We start from the raw sequence: 16612 nt of genomic DNA, 5'->3' as shown, positions 1-16612 counted from the left end.
TTAACTGCGTGTCACACGGGTCCCGTTCACTTTGCACCTAGAACAGTCTCTTCTAAAAAAAAACTTGAAAAGATACACAATTCCAGGCCAGTGTTCAAAAACAAAGTTCATTGTTTTCATATAAAAAACATGTTTATTTCCTCTGCACACTACACAGCTCCAATTTGCACACTCAACTAATCATGGCGACTACTCTTCCCGAACTACAGCCCACCCTTTTTCTCGAGAAAGCTACATTCCGATTGGACAGCAGGTTAGGCGATTCAGTAATTCAGTTGGTTTGCGAAGCCATCCATTACATTAGACCTCTCTGGTGTTCTTAATGTAACAATACCGTATTCTGAACAAAGTAGTATCCCTTACAGTATCCCCCCTGTTGAAAACCTGCTGAATTAATACAGGTTATATATCAAAACATTCAAGGCAATTTCAGGATACCTTTTAAGGGGTCTGTGATCTATAATGACAATACACTGCATATTTTTTGTAAATACCCTTCTATTAAGCTTACTGGAAGTGTACCCTTGTTATATCTCTAGGAGCGTCTCACAACAGGGGAATCCTCCCTCTCTAGCTCTAGATCATCCAAGGGTTCTGGTTCCTGCCCATCTAGAATTCCCTCTGTGTGTTTGTGACTCTACACACAGAGACGCACTGTTCTGTACTGGGGCTTCTATATAGCTAACCATAGAGACACACTGGTCTATACTGGGATTACGTAACCATAGAGACACACTGTTCTATACTGGGGCTTCTACATAGGTAACCATAGAGACACTGTTCTATACTGGGGCTTCTACATAGGTAACCATAGAGACACTGTTCTATACTGGGGCTTCTACATAGGTAACCATTAGTAATTTTACGTATTAGTCCTTTTATTCCCTGGAAGATAGCACTTCACAGCATTTGATCATGCTTCTTGTGTTACTAATACTTGTATTATTGATTGATTTCCCCCTTGCTCCCTTTCCCGTAACCCTTGACTGTGACCTTACATCTTGACAGCACTTAGCTTTTACGTTCCAGGATGTATGACCTAACTTACTGTACTTACCTGTGTAAATTGGAAGTTGTAAAATGTATTATATTTTGAATTGCTTTGTACAATGTAAATTTGTATTTGTAATATTTGATGCCTTAACTGTATTCTTGCAATTTGTATAGCACTGGATAAGGGCATCTGCCAAGAAATAATAATAATAATAATAATAATAATAATAATAATAATAATAATAATAATAATAATAATAATAATAGCCATAGAGACACACTTGTCTGTACTGGGACAAGGTAACCATAGAGACACTGGTCTATACTGAACTGATGCTGGTCATGAAATGTACCCTGTGATGAGGTGTGCGTGATGGTAAAGCAGTAGCTCTTTTGGAGTATCAGGGCTCATAGTGTTGCATTTTTGCGGAGTTCTTCAACACAGGTTTGTATTTCACTATCATGTTTACTTTAAATAGCTCAGAGAAATGTCCTTTATTTAGAGCTTCTCTGAGACCCCTGATTGGAATTCACTGCTTTGTGCAGTACATCAGAATGTCAGTCACAGCTTTAATCACAATTCCTCTCAAATAAGCCTTCCTGGAATCCCGATTTAACCGATTAAAAATGTTTCTGTGTGGCTTTGTCTGTAACCTTCGGATGGACAGTACCAATTGCTTGCTTCATGTTTTGAACGGCTCTGATTCAAATGCTTAAAATCTTTAAAACCATTTTTAGTGAATGTTTCTTCGGTGTGGGAATCAGAACAAATGCCTGCATATCTACAGATAATTGCATTTCTGGCTATGCTGTATTCCATCCAGCGATACTTCTCATACCACCGCTGTGATGAAAAACTTTGGGATTTAACACAAATTAAAGCAAATGCCTGCAATTTTGGCCGTGTAGGTGACTCATCTATTCCTTATAAATCCGAGGGACAGTAAAATGTTTCCTTACCGAATTCAACACTGGCCTGTGGATGCAAAGCAGTGCTTATATTGGTTTCTTCCGATGCAGTTGGTGATTTATCAGGTTGTGTAATGTGCTGTTCTGATAGTTCTCTTCTCGTCTTTTGAAATAATTCAACAAATAATTTTGTTTCACCATTTGTAGGAACTCCGTTCACAACTACATTTGTTCAGTTGTCATGGTGTGATGCACTACGTAAAAAAACATTTACCACAGCCAGTTATAACCTGCTTGTGCATAACTTAGCCAAAATGTAACCATTAGACTTGAAAAGAACCAGCCCCCATGCTTTGGAATAAAGCCTGTGATTTTCCGAAACACGTTATTGCTTCAGAATCTTGTATTTATAATGTTTTTTTAACACGCGGGAGAAATTTTACACTCTCTGATTGGGTGGACCTGAGAGGTAAGTAGGTGGGCCATGGCCCAACCAGGCCCACCCAGGCCCACCCATGGCTACGCTCCTGTTGTGGCCCAGGTGCTTATTTGACACCCAGACTTACGGCCCACTGATTAATTTAGGTTGCCTTTATTAAAGAGTCTAAAGACGGCTGTCCGGTTCTGAACTTGGACCTGAAGTATTGTGTAGTATAAGTATCGCGTGTCTTCAAAGCATGCAGGGAAAATGTACAATGACTCGAGATCGTCACCCTTGAACTCCCTCACTACTTTTGTTCTCAGAAAGTAGCTGATAGAAACTTGCACACAACTAGTTATTCAGAGATAACATTACCACTTTAAACGATTTTTGAATTGGGCTATAGTGGCTGTTATAATGGGGTTTTAGATTTCCTAACATTGACTGGGAAAGCCCAGTTGAGACTACAGAAGCAGTAGTAGAAATGTTTTAGAGGGCAAACGACTGCTTTCTACCTCAATTAGTCAGGGAACCAACCAGAGAGAGCACATGCTATTTGATATTTTCAAACGACCAATGGTGAACTGCAGTCACAATATGGTTAGCTTTGAGGCATACTTTCACAAAACAAGGACCTACACTCAGTTGAGCCTCTTACTAAAAATGAAGCCACATTTCTTCAAATCATAAATGTAACCGCTACACTGTAAAAATTATTTGTTGACGCAACGTGACTTAGTCAAGTCATCTTGTTGCTTTGACTCAGTTTAGCAAACATGAAGTGTTAAGTTCACTCACTGTTGAAATAACATGCAGTAAATTGAGCCAACGTACTCTATCAATTAATAAGCATTTAGAATTTTTAGTTAAGTCAACTGAAAAACATATTAATTGAACTTAATTTTTCAAGTTTTCACAACTATAAACCAAGTCTAATTGACAAAATATTCATTCTTCCTCAACTTTCATTACTTACAGTGAGGGAAAAAAGTATTTGATCCCCTGCTGATTTTGTACGTTTGCCCACTGACAAAGAAATGATCAGTCTATAATTTTAATGGTAGGTGTATTTTAACAGTGAGAGACAGAATAACAACAAAAAAATCCAGAAAAACTCATTTCAAAAAAGTTATAAATTGATTTGCATGTTAATTAGGGAAAGAAGTATTTGATCTCCTATCAATCAGCAAGATTTCTGGCTCCCAGGTGTCTTTTATACAGGTAATGAGCTGACATTAGGAGCGCTCCTAAATCTCAGCTCGTTACCTGTATAAAAGACACCTGTCCACAGAAGCAATCAATCAATCAGATTCCAAACTCTCCACCATGGCAAAGACCAAAGAGCTGTCCAAGGATGTCAGGGACAAGATTGTAGACCTACACAAGGCTGGAATGGGCTACAAGACCATCGCCAAGCAGCTTGGTGAGAAGGTGACAACAGTTGGTGCGATTATTCGCAAATGGAAGAAACACAAAATAACTGTCAGTCTTCCTCGGTCTGGGGCTCCATGCAAGATCTCACCTCGTGGAGTTTCAATGATCATGAGAACGGTGAGGAATCAGCCCAGAACTACACGGGAGGATCTTGTTAATGATCTCAAGGCAGCTGGGACCATAGTCACCAAGAAAACAATTGGTAACACACTACGCCATGAAGGACTGAAATCCTGCAGCGCCCGCAAGATCCCCCTTCTCAAGAAAGCACATGTACAGGCCCATCTAAAGTTTGCCAATGAACATCTGAATGATTCAGAGGAGAACTGGGTGAAAGTGTTGTGGTCAGATGAGACCAAAATCGAGCTCTTTGGCATCAACTCAACTCGCCGTGTTTGGAGGAGGAGCAATGCTGCCTATGACCTCAAGAACACCATCCCCACCATCAAACATGGAGGTGGAAACATTATGCTTTGGGGGTGTTTTTCTGCTAAGGGGACAGGACAACTGCACCGCATCAAAGGGATAATGGACGGGGCCATGTACCGTCAAATCTTGGGTGAGAACCTCCTTCCCTCAGCCAGGGCATTGAAAATGGGTCGTGGATGGGTATTCCAGCATGACAATGACCCAAAACACACAGGAGTGGCTCAAAAAGAAGCACATTAAGGTCAAGGAGTGGCCTAGCCAGTCTCCAGACCTTAATCCCATAGAAAATCTGTGGAGGGAGCTGAAGGTTCGAGTTGCCAAACGTCAGCCTCGAAACCTTAATGACTTGGAGAGGATCTGCAAAGAGGAGTGGACAAAATCCCTCCTGAGATGTGTGCAAACCTGGTGGCCAACTACAAGAAACGTCTGACCTCTGTGATTGCCAACAAGGGTTTTGCCACCAAGTACTAAGTCGAAGGGGTCAAATACTTATTTCCCTCATTAACATGCAAATCAATTTATAACTTTTGAAATGCATTTTTCTGGATTTTTTTGTTGTTATTCTGTCTCTCACTGCTAAAATACACCTACCATTAAAACTATAGACTGATCATTTATTTGTCAGTGGGCAAACGTACAAAATCAGCAGGGGATCAAATACTTTTTTCCCCCACTGTAAGTAATGAAAGTTGAGGAAGAATGACTATTAATTTCATTATTTGCAATCCACAAAGTCCATCTATAATCATTCAAACGCGGGCTACTTCATCTTTTCTTGCATGATCAGCAACTTTATCCCATGCTAATTAATACAAAAAAAATTTCAACTCCGGTAAAGTAGTATGTCATCATGACGTGATGGTTTTGGCACATGCGCATTACACAAAACGTTCATAGAACATATGTTTTGTGGTTACCTGAGCACGTTATTTAAAGTTTTACAATTCTGTTCAAGTTGAGGTTGTTGTAACTCATCTTATTGTGTGGTGAGACACTGCAATTTCACAGAACATGATTTTACTTGTCCAATTTCCAAAATGAGCTCTCTTCAATCTCCGTTTCAAATCCATGTTGATTTGCGGGTAATCACTGTATCCACTCAATCTTACTACAGTTGTAAGAAAACACCTGTAATGCTGTACAAATGCATGTGTTTTTCAAGCACATGAAAGATTGTAGACAGGTAGAGATCACCACTTGAGTGCCAGACTGACTCTATTGTAAAGGGAAGGCAGGATTATGTGTTATATTTGAGTTATTATGTATTTAAATGACCAGTCAAAATAACCCGATTTTGGCTATTCTAGGTAAATGTGTTTATAACTTATTTATTTTCATGTTTATGCAGCTAAAACGCTGTAGGCATGTTTAATACATATAGTTAGGAATAGTCACGAATGGGTATATGCGCCGTGTATTTTGGAACACAGTATAATTCAAATTTGAATAACCAAAACGGTCAAATTGACCGGCTCTGCGCTTGTAGTGTTAAATGTGGGTGTCATATCGTGGGCCGCACTTCCATGTGTGACGGGCCGCAGGTCGAGAACCACTGCCCTATTCAGAACAGGTTGATCAGATAGGACCAGAACCAGTGCAGACCCAAAGAACAGAGGACGAGCGTTAGGCAGACAAACCCCAGGGCCCCAGGGCCACAGGTTAGTGCTTTCCTGGAGGTCTTTAGCTCCCCTGTATAATGGACCATTCCAGAGAGATTCCCCTTTGCAGTCAATATCATCAGCTCAGCAGTTTGCCAATACAGATCCCTGGGGAGGTGGGGGCTCAAATCCAGGACCAGGGTTAGCCACCCCTAGCATAAAGCAAAACATTACATGTGTTTAAATGGTTGAAGTCAATACAGTGATTAATGAATTGATGTATTTATTGAGGTGGCTGTGACAGAGTGGCTATAGAGACTATTGCGCTCCTTCACAGCAGCGTCTCTGTTGCTTATATTAAGTTATACTAAGGTATGCTGAGCTGACGATATTGAGGTTTTTACTAAAGAAAAAACAGATAACATGCCACAGGTTAACAACCAGTCCAGTCAAACCCTAAGAGAGATCAGGATAAATGAGGAGGAGGTAGTAAAGGGACTAGCAGAATTAAAAACAAACAAATCACCTGGGCCAGATGGTATATTTCCAACAGTACGTAAAGAAATTATGGAAATGATTGTATTAATTATTTCTAAATAGCACTGGTTTCACTGTTTTTGAATGTTTTGATGTTTTTTTTATTTTTCAAATGCATTGACCGTTATTGTTCTTTTAAATGCATCAGATTGTTTTGATAGTTTTTTTTGTTTGTTGTTTTTTACATTTCAGTTAATTTGACAATTTTTTCACCATTGCATAAATTAAATAATCTAAAATGTGCTTTTTATTATTTTGTCTTGCTTTTCAAAGACAAAATCAATTACAAAACTACAATTAAAAAATATGTATTTAAGACTGAACATTAAACACTGTGCCAACAAAGCACAATAAATAAAATAAAATAAAATAGATAAATTTATATCTGGCCATCTTTGAGCCCCCCTTCTTGAATAGCCTACTGTGAAAGCCGGACACAAATAACGGGGAGAGAGAGAGGGAGAGTCTCCGGTTTCGGTTGTGTCCGGGCTTTATTTTGTTCAGGTATGTCAAAAAAGGGCGGAGATACAAAACAAAAACAAAATCAAAAGCAAAAGCAAAAAGTGTCCACAATCGGGGTGCTCCGGGCAGACAGGGGTAATAGACTCAGTCCACCTTCTTGTCGGTTAGCTGCTTCCGTCGGGGAGGGAGAGGGAATAAATAAACAGGGCACAGCCCACTTTATAGCGAGACACTCCTTTTCAATGGTGCTATATTTACGCTCCTGGGCGATAATTGTTTGCTTAGATAGAGGACGGGGTGTTCCTGACCCCCAACACTCTGGGACAGGACCGTGCCCACTCCAACTTCTCAGGCGTCGGTCTGTAGAATGAAAGGGAGAGAGAAGTCAAGGCATTTAAAAAAAGGGTGTTGGCAGAGGCGGTCCTTAATTGCCTGGAAAGCCACCTGGCACTGCTCCGTCCACTGGACCGTATCTGGAGCACCTTTTCGCATCAGTTCGGTCAGGGGGTAAGCCAGGGTGGCAAAGTCCGGCAGAAACTGGCGATAATACCCGGAAAACCCCAAAAACTGCCGAACTTCCTTTTTGGACTTAGGAGGCGGACAGGAGGCAATAGCGGTCACCTTGTCAACGACTGGCCGTACCTGCCCCCCTCCTAAGAGGTACCCCAGATACTTGGTCTCCCTCCTCCCAACTGTTCACTTGCCCGGGTTTTCCGTGAGCAGCGCCCAGCCGATCCAGCAACTCATCCACACGGGGCATCGGATAGGCATCAAACCTAGACACTGCATTGAGCTCCCTATAATCAACGCAGAATCTAGTGCTGCCGTCAGGCTTTGGCACCAAGACTATAGGGCTACACCATTCCGATTGTGACTTTTCAATGACTCCCAGCTCCAACATCTTCTGCACCTCTTCATTGACAGCCTACTTTTTGTAATAGGGGGTGCGATAGGGTTTGACACGCACGCAGTGGTCCAGTGCTGTGTGGATGTGGTGTTCAATGAGAGGTGTGAGCACGGGTCGGTGAGAAAAGACATGCTGGAAGCGGCACAATAAAGAGCAAACGTGCTGTTTCTGGGCGTTTGTTAAATGGGCGTTTGTTAAATTGAGTTCAGTGCGAACCTCAGAAACAGCGGCTTCAGACTCTTTATTGTGGGGGGAACTAAAAGCACCCAATGCTTCCTGCTCTCGCCACTTCTTCAGCATGTTCAGATGATAGATCTGCTTTTACCTCCGACGATCTGGGCGACACACCTCATAATCAACATCCCCTAAGCGGCGTGTGACCAAAAAGGGTCCCTGCCACTTAGCCAGCAGTTTAGATGTTGAATTTGGGAATAACACCAGTACCTTGTCCTTGGGTGAACGATCGTAACCGGGCTCTCCTGTTGTACATGCGCTGTTGTCGCTCCTGGGCCTGTAAGAGATGCAACTGTGCAAGTTTCCCCAGTGCCGATAGCCGATCTCTCAGGTCCAGGATGTGCTGTACCATAGAGGTCTGGGAGGGGGCGGTCGCCTCCCAGTCCTCCTTTATTAAGTCGAGGATGCCCCTCAGCCGCCTCCCGTACAGCAGCTCGAAGGGAGAGAAGCCAGTGGACGTCTGGGGCACCTCGCGTACAGCGAACAGCAGGGGTGGCAATAACTTGTCCCAGTCCCAAGCGTCTGTGCTCACAAACTTACAGATCATGTTCTTTAGGGTTTTATTAAAGAGCTCCACTAGGGCGTCTGTCTGGGGATGATAGATTGAGGTCCTGATGGACTTTATCCCCAGCAGCCTACAGAGGTCTCGCATCACGCATGACATGAATGGAGAGCCCTGATCTGTCAGGATTTCCTTTGGGATCCCCACCCGAGTGAAGACCTTAAACAGCTCCTCGGCGATCCTAGTCGCTGACATTGTCCGTAGACGAATTGCCTCCAGGTACCGAGTGGCATAGTCTACTATGACCAGCACAAATTGATACCCCGCGGAGCTTTTCTCCAACGGACCGATCAAATCCATCCCAATGCGCTCAAATGGTATCTCCATGAGAGGCAGCGGTACCAGCGGAGCCCACGGTACTGCACTGGCATTGGTCTTCTGGCACTCCGGACAGGCAGCACACCATCTTTCTACCTCCTTTTTGATGCCTGGCCAGAAGAATCGGTCAATTATCCGGCTTAAGGTCTTGTCACGACACAGGTGACCTGCCCCAGCCAAATCAGATGAGAGCCTATGATCCTTAATATTAGATAGATAGTTTTCACTAGCGAGCACCCGGCCGGGCGATGTCCAGGCTGCCCGCAACGTCACCGTGGTTTTTCCAGGGGACCACACACTGCCGGGGGAGAGAGAAAAAGAAGGAGCTAAGGAGGCAGATTTGTTTTTGGGACAGGCAAGGCGAGAAGGGGAAGTGGGTAGGGGAGAAACATGTTTAGGTGTGGTGTTTGGCAACATGCTGGTATCCAGGACAGTCGGGTCAGAGGGGGTCTTGGGAATGGAAGGGAGGGTGCCCGCCGTCGGGCATCAGAAGGTGGCATCGTCCCGGGCAATGATGGTTCTCTGCCAGCCTGGTGCCAGCCTTCAGGTTGGACGTGGGAGATGGCAGATGAACTGCTCCAAGGCCACCAGGTCGGCAACTTCCGTGGCTTGAGCCAGCGGTGGCAGGCACCGGGAGCCAGGTTCGAACCGGAGGCTTCTGAGCTTTCGGCGCTGGCCGTCCGACGTCAGACCGACCCGGTCCAGGACACTGTCCCTCAGACTTTTGTAGTCTAGGGCATCCTCGGGACGAAGCACTCGGGTGGCAGGGGAGCCAGGCGTACCGCCCACTCCGACTCCGGCCAGTCGCAACACCGGGCAGTGCGCTTGAAGATGGTAAGAAAAGCCTCCGGGTCATGAAGTGAGCACTGACTCCGGTGGTACTCGATCCCACAACCATTGAATGACCACTGCCCTTTTCACTAAAAGTCCAACGCGCTATCCATTGCGCCACAGAGCATGCCTACTGATGATGGGGCATCTCAGCGTGCTTGTACAAGTAGCATTTACAGATGTGTTTTTTTAATCGCTCTCTCTGATATAGAGATGAAAGGAAATGATGGGTTCTTCTTTTAGATAATACGACTCATGTTGACTTGACTGTGAGGGAAAGTTTTTGTCAGGCACACTGTCTGTGTGTTTGTCTGTCTATCTGTGGCTGTCTGTGTGTCTGTGGCAGTCTGTGCTTGTGGCTGTCTGTGTGTGTGTCTGTGGCTGGACCGATGGGGCTGATTGGAAACATCATCGACCTGGGTTTCTCTTCATCACAGATACATCTTTCGCTGCCCACATGCCCGAATTGCTTTTCAGCTGGATCACAGCCTCGCCCCAGGTGGGCAAAACCTCCAAAAGTGGTACAAACTCATCCACGTATTCCAGTGTTTCCGAGAAAGCTTGGCATAGTGAGTGAGAAAGTCAACCCTGACGGTGTGGCGACAGATGAGAAGCCACGGAATTGATGCACTCTGTGATGTCATAGAAGTCAGCTGTGAGAGAGTTCTGAGATGTCATCGCTGAACTGGCAGTGAAGGGAGAGGGAGAGGAAGGCAAAGCATGTACATGGCTTCTCTCGCTGACTGGGCAAGATTGGATTAATGAGAGAGTGCAAGGACGGAAATGCAGTTGTTTTCTCGAAGAGTGTAGAAGAGTTTTCTGGTCTCCTGATGGAGGCGTGGGTTCAAATACCACTTCTGACAGACTGATTTATAGCATGACCAATGCTAGGAATTGCAAAAGTGTTCTTTTATTTTCTGACACTAAGCTGTTGGTCACCTCGACTCGGTTGCATAAGTGTTGAAAGTCACGGATTCCCGCAATTCTGTGGCCTCATTCTCAAGGCTATCTTCTATAATACACCTCTCAAAAAAATAAGGGAACAAGTAATCATCACAGCATAACACCAAGTCAATTACACTTCAGGCATATCAATCTGTACAGTTAAGAATCCAAAGCGGTGGTGAATCACTCTCTCCTTTTTTGGTGCAAATTAAAGTGACAGCAGGTGCACCGGAGAGAGGCAACTGCAAGACAACCCCAAAAAGGGAATGGTTTTGCAGGTGGTGGCCACAGACGATTGCTCTCTCCTTATCCTTCCTGACTGATTCTTCTCTAGTTTTGCCTTTTGCTAGTGTCCTTGTCACTACTGGTATTATGAGGCGCTCCCTGCAGCCCATTCAGGTTGCACAGGTAGTCCAGCTCCTCCAGTATGGCACATCCATACGTGCCGTCTGAAGAAAGTTTGCTGTGTCTCCCAGTACAGTCTCAAAAGCATGGAGGTGGGAGAGTTACGAATTATGCAATGTACGGTGAAGATCTTGAGGTTTCCTAGACTTCGATCACGGAGATCCGATGTGTGATTTAAGAGTTCCCGCAGTTTTCTTGATCAGTATATAATCTCCCGGTGGACGTATACATCCTCTCAGAATGGCCGAGTGGTCTAATTTGCCAGACTTAAGGTGTTGTTCCCTTGAAGAGTGTAGAAGGGTTTTCTGGTCTCCTGATGGAGGCGTGGGTTCAAATCCCACTACTGACAGATTGATTTATAGCATCACCAATGCTAGGAATTGCAAAAGTGTTCTTTTCACACTTGTGTGTAATGCATTTTGCAGCCAAATTACATAAACATGAGGAAATGCCTGGCAGAGAGACTCCTTTTGATGGCCGGTTAGCTCAGTTGGTTAGAGCGTGGTGCTAATAACGCCAAGGTCTTGGGTTCGATCCCCACATCGGCCAAGACCGATCGTAGGTGCTCATCCGTCTAGTTGGAGTCCTGTTTTTTGAATGTTTGACATGAAACTCCCTGAAGGCAAGCGTAGTAGTGCACTTAAGCAGTGGTAGGATCCACAAGACTTCATCAAGCCGTGTCAAAGTCGGCCATCTACATGCACACGGGAAAATGTCCTTTCGCCGCTTTGCTTTTCTCAGAACACTTCATTTGCATTCTGTCCTCTGATAGTTTCAACTCGTGGGCTCCTGCCAATTCCTTATTACACAGACTTGGAGAGGGAAGCAATGCCAGTGGCTTCAAGAATCAACGCAAGTTTCATGAATGGCACATCTAAGCCATGGTGCCAACCAGACATTGAGCTGTTGGTCACCTCGACTCGGTTGCATAAGTGTTGAAAGTCACGGATTCCCGCAATTCTGTGGCCGCATTCTCAAGGCTATCTTCTATAATACACCTCTCAAAAAAATAAGGGAACAAGTAATCATCACAGCATAATACCAAGTCAGTTACAGTTCAGGCATATTAATCTGTACAGTTAGGAAGCCTAAGCGGTTGTGAATCACTGTCTCTTGTTTTGGTGCAAATGAAAGTGACAGCAGGTGCACCGGAGATAGGCAACAGCAAGACAACCCCAAAAAGGGAATGGTTTTGCAGGTAGTGGCCACAGACGATTGCTCTCTCCTTATGCTTCCTGACTGATTCTTCTCTAGTTTTGCCTTTTGCTAGTGTCCTTGTCACTACTGGAATTATGAGGTGCTCCTTGCAGCCCATTCAGGTTGCACAGGTAGTCCAGCTCCTCCAGTATGGCACATTCATCCGTGCTATCAGAAGAACCAGAAGGACCAGTATCTGCTTTTTTGTGCGAGGAGGAACAGGAGGAGCATTGCCTGAGCCCTCCAAAATGACCTCCAGCAGTCTACTGGTGTGCATGTTTCTGACTAAACTGTCAGAAACAGACTCTATGAGGGTGGCACGAGGGCCCGTCATCCTCTAGTGGGACCTGTGCTCACAGCCCAGCACCGTGCAGCTCGATTGGTATTCGTGAAAGAGTGTGGAGGCACCGTGGTGAACGTTATTCTGTCTGCAACATCATCCAGCATGATCGGTTTGGCTGCTGGTTTGGAGAGAAACACAAAGTGCCCTCTGTGTATTCACTATGCAACCATCAACAACTCTGACCTGGTCATATATATGTCCCAGGGCATCATCCTGTGTGTGGTCCATAGCGAAATCGGAAACCCGGTTGAAGGCGGGATCCAGTGTCGGGCCTTCCACTGGAAGAAGGAGAGAGGAGGTGAGTCCCAGAACTCGTTCCTTCCCCTGGGTCCAACAGGGTACTGTTGGCTGCTACACGACTGGAGTCAGAGGGAAGGCTGTCCCTGCCCCTCTCATCACCTGCAGTCACTAATGGTGATCGGTCCCCAGAGACATGTCCCAATTGTGCCCCAGCCAAATCAGACAATGAGAGCCTAGGATCTTTAATATTGGACAGAAATTCAGAGCCTCTGGGTCGTCCTCCGGTCCCATCTTTGGAATCTGCAGACCTGCCCAAGCCGGGTTTGCTGCGGTAAACAGCAGGGTTAGGTGCAGGAGCTGGTACTTGAAGTTGCTGGACAAGCGTCTCGAGAGTTTGTTGTTTTTGAGCCTGCAGCTTCACCACTGGGGCCAACAACTGTTCCACTGGAGACGCCTCCATAGCTGTCCTTCCGGGTACAGAGTTCAGGGTAAGTATGTCACAAAGCTTCCCCACATTGGCCACCAAATGTAAATGCCGGACACAATAAACGGAGAGAGTCTCGGGTTCCGGCGGTGTCCGAGCTTTATTGGGGTTCACAATAGTCCAACAGAAAAAAACACAAAAAGGGGAAAACAAGGCAAAACCAGCACACAAAACATCCACACAAACAGGGTGCTCCGGGCAGTCACAATAAAGTCTCCCTCGGGGAAGGAGAGGGATTAAATAGATGAAGCACACCTGCCAATGACGTCACAGTCGCCTCAGTGATCATTGCCTGCAGCCGTGAGCTCACAAGCTGTCTGCGAAGCAGCGGACAACACGGCTGCAACACATGAGCACCTAATTAGTGTGCGTCAGCAGCAGCCATGCCGTGACAGACAGCGTCCTGCCAAAATCACAATAAGATGTATAAAAGTACAGAAAAACAAAATGTAATAAACTAAAAATGATCTTTAATACATAGAACTAAAGAAAATAGGTTTAGTGTTTACAGATTCCTTTTTGGAAATACAATGACATGCATTACAAATGAGTATTTACATTTTATTTACAGCTGGTGCTCATGTGTCACTGTGCCCCTCAGGCTGTGGCAGGCGGTGACATATTGGGCAGCCAGGGAGGCTGTTTGTCCCTCCTCCAGGAGGAATGACCATTTTTATTTTTTCTCAGTTTTGTCAAAGGTAGGGTGGCATTCATTATTTTGTTAAGGAATGTGTCCCTTATTTTGGGCATATTTATTGCATTGCAGGAGGAAGTGCAACTCTCTCTCTCTGTCTCTTTCTCTCTCTGTGTGCGTCCGTCTGTCACTGGAGGCGTTTGTCGTCCCCGTCCAGTGACACCCTCTTAACTCCCCCGGCCCCCTGGAGCGTGACCTACAGCCGAAGGGAGCGCCTGAGGGCTGGTTGGAAGCATCTTGGACTCGGGTTCCTCTTCATCACCAGAAGGGGGAGCCGGAGTAGATTCCTGCAGAGATTGACACTTGTTTTTTTGTTTCAGCAGAAACAGTGCGGAGGCGACCCAAATCCTGCTGGGGGGAGGTGTTTAAAAAAAAAAAGTTTTATCTTCTTCATAATGACATTATCCTTCAAGAAAAGACAAAGGGCATCAGATGATCAATACGTTAATACATCTCTTATAATCTCTCTTTAAAATACCAACTATTACAATGTTAACCATACATAAACAAAACAACCTATGCTTTTGTTTTTAATGTTGCTAGATCTCACAGTGATAAAATAAGGAAGATATGGTTTAACCAAAAAAGTTGATAAAACATTTCTTGGCAGAGCGCAAACAGAGGACATGTAAATAGGCTGACATTAAATTAAAGATAAGATTCTAAATAAGCTATCTTTTCTCTTCAGTCATGATGAGGAAAAATTGATAACTTGAATAATTTCATTCAGAATGACAAAGTTGCTCAATGTAAGCGCATTTTTCAGAGTAACGTTAGCACAGCTTCCTACAAATTGTCTGATAGATAAGATTAAAAAAGAAATCAGCTATCGGCTATGTTACAAATGAGAATTATACTATTAATATTGTACATTTATGATCATTATGTTTGTAGTTTGGATATGTCGATAATATATTTGACAGTAAATGGGTTTTATACGGTGTGTCCAAAAAAACTAAACAAAAACCCATCCCAATTTGCGTTACGTGATCGGGACCACTCCGTGGACCACAGTGCCGAGGTCCGGACCACTCAGTCGCTGTGGTCCAGACCTTGGACCAAAAAATGTTACAACCCCTACTGCTCCGCTGTGTCAGTTGTTTCTGTAACTGAATCACAAAACTGGGTTTTGATGTGCTCCCCACGTGCGTGTTTACAACGTCACTGAAGAAAAAAAACATCGAATCTGGAACACTGACGAGAATTGGAAGAAGCCGTGGCTGTGGCTAACTGTGTCTGTGAGTAGTATAGATGGCAGCATCACTTATTTTGACAGCCGGAAGTCCCGCCCTCCCTATGTACCTTTGAACTGGAACTCCTCTCTCCTTCCCAGCACCCCCCTGGGTTACTCTTTGACCCTCCCTCCTTATGTACCATTGAACCGGAACTCCTCTCTCCTTCCCAGCACCCCCCTGGGTTACCATTTGACCCTCCCTTGTCAGCCATCTTGGATGATATCGGCCATTTTGACTGATATCGGCCATTTGTAAGGTCATAGGTCATCTGGTAAGATGGTAGCCATTTTGTTAGGGTGACATCCATCATGGTGAATGTCCAAGGGCACCTCACACTGCTGGTGTGGAGGTGTAATGTTTAATAGCATAAACTGTGTTTTTAAGGTTATATTGTTTTATGATACTGTTTAAGTAAATAAAAAGAGAATAAGAAAAGTTTTAAATACATATATATATTTAAAGTTATATTGTTTTATGCTACTATTTTAGTAAATAAAAAGAGAATAAAAGTTTTAAATACAGATATATATATATAATCAATAGGTTATATTGTTTTATGATACTGTTTTAGTAAATAAAAAGAGTATAAGAAAAGAAAAGTTTTATATTTTATTTTAGGTTATAATGTTTTATGATTTGTTTTAGTAAATTAAAAAATAAGAAAAATAAAAGTTGTATATACACTCACCTAAAGGATTATTAGGAACACCATACTAATACTGTGTTTGACTCCCTTTCGCCTTCAGAACTGCCTTAATTCTATGTGGCATTGATTCAACAAGGTGCTGAAAGCATTCATTAGAAATGTTGGCCCATATTGATAGGATAGCATCTTGCAGTTGATGGAGATTTGTGGGATGCACATCCAGGGCACGAAGCTCCCGTTCCACCACATCCCAAAGATGCTCTATTGGGTTGAGATCTGGTGACTGTGGGGGCCAGTTTAGTACAGTGAACTCATTGTCATGTTCAAGAAACCAATTTGAAATGATTCGACCTTTGTGACATGGTGCATTATCCTGCTGGAAGTAGCCATCAGAGGATGGGTACATGGTGGTCATAAAGGGATGGACATGGTCAGAAACAATGCTCAGGTAGGCCGTGGCATTTAAACGATGCCCAATTGGCACTAAGGGGCCTAAAGTGTGCCAAGAAAACATCCCCCACACCATTACACCACCACCAGCAGCCTGCACAGTGGTAACAAGGCATGATGGATCCATGTTCTCATTCTGTTTACGCCAAATTCTGACTCTACCATCTGAATGTCTCAACAGAAATCGAGACTCATCAGACCAGGCAACATTTTTCCAGTCTTCAACTGTCCAATTTTGGTGAGCTTGTGCAAATTGTAGCCTCTTTTTCCTATTTGTAGTGGAGATGAGTGGTACCCGGTGGGGTCTTCTGCTGTTGTAGCCCATCCGCCTCAAGGTT

At 44.2% G+C, this 16612-nt stretch overlaps 1 non-coding gene across 1 annotated transcript; it reads left to right on the top strand.

Annotated features, from left to right (window-relative positions):
* Positions 1-11460: 11460 nt before the first annotated feature.
* On the top strand, positions 11461-11534 carry trnai-aau (transfer RNA isoleucine (anticodon AAU)). The gene has a single exon. It is a non-coding gene; the product is annotated as a tRNA-Ile (tRNA).
* The last annotated feature ends 5078 nt before the right edge of the window (positions 11535-16612 follow it).

Source organism: Amia ocellicauda, chromosome 12, assembly GCF_036373705.1.
Source record: "Amia ocellicauda isolate fAmiCal2 chromosome 12, fAmiCal2.hap1, whole genome shotgun sequence".
Classification (NCBI taxonomy): Eukaryota; Metazoa; Chordata; class Actinopteri; order Amiiformes; family Amiidae; genus Amia; species Amia ocellicauda.
Note: the sequence above shows the minus strand (reverse complement) of the source record. Positions and strands in the feature narration are given on the sequence as shown.